The following is a 594-nucleotide window of genomic DNA, read 5'->3' on the forward strand; positions in this document are numbered from 1 at the left end:
ATTCCCATGAACAGAGAAGCAACAAATTAGATTCAGTACATATCAGGCTGATAAACACCAATCTAGAAGGTAAATAATCAAAGTGGTTCTCACAGGAGGCGCTCCATCGCAGAATTCTACGACTGCTCGCCCGATTAAGTTACCCTATTAAGAGAACCAAATGTGTCCCAGAGTGAGTTAAACTATCTTAATCTTTACTACTTTATGAAAAGTTGGAAGGGGGAACAAGAACAAGACAAAACGATTGGACAAGACACAAACTAACGTTAGTTACAGAATTATAGTTCTCAAGTCGTCATGAATCACCTGGGAGAGACCAACAAAGTTGAAGCCCTCTTTTAGCTCTTTCATTTTCTTCACCTGTAGTCATAATAACGAACTAGTTGCACGTTAACATCGATGTCGAAATCCAATCGGAACAAAAACCAGCTGGAGAACTATACCACCTTGTTGCAAACAATTTGGGACTGCCAAACATAAAACAGAAACATCACAACTTGAAAAACTTCTTAGTAGCTCAAGATGATTGAATCATAATATTCATTATCTAACCTGCTCCTCAAGGGACATAAACCACGAATCCCATCCCCCATT

At 38.9% G+C, this 594-nt stretch overlaps 1 long non-coding RNA gene across 1 annotated transcript; it reads right to left on the reverse strand.

The window, feature by feature from the left end:
- Positions 1–43: 43 nt before the first annotated feature.
- Positions 44–594, reverse strand: LOC111787172. The gene is made up of 4 exons (XR_002813911.1): positions 553–594; positions 447–467; positions 307–360; positions 44–144 (listed from the first exon to the last, which is right to left on the reverse strand). It is a non-coding gene; the product is annotated as an uncharacterized LOC111787172 (long non-coding RNA).

The sequence above is a fragment of the Cucurbita pepo genome, unplaced genomic scaffold, assembly GCF_002806865.2.
Source record: "Cucurbita pepo subsp. pepo cultivar mu-cu-16 unplaced genomic scaffold, ASM280686v2 Cp4.1_scaffold006387, whole genome shotgun sequence".
In the NCBI taxonomy this organism is placed as follows: Eukaryota; Viridiplantae; Streptophyta; class Magnoliopsida; order Cucurbitales; family Cucurbitaceae; genus Cucurbita; species Cucurbita pepo.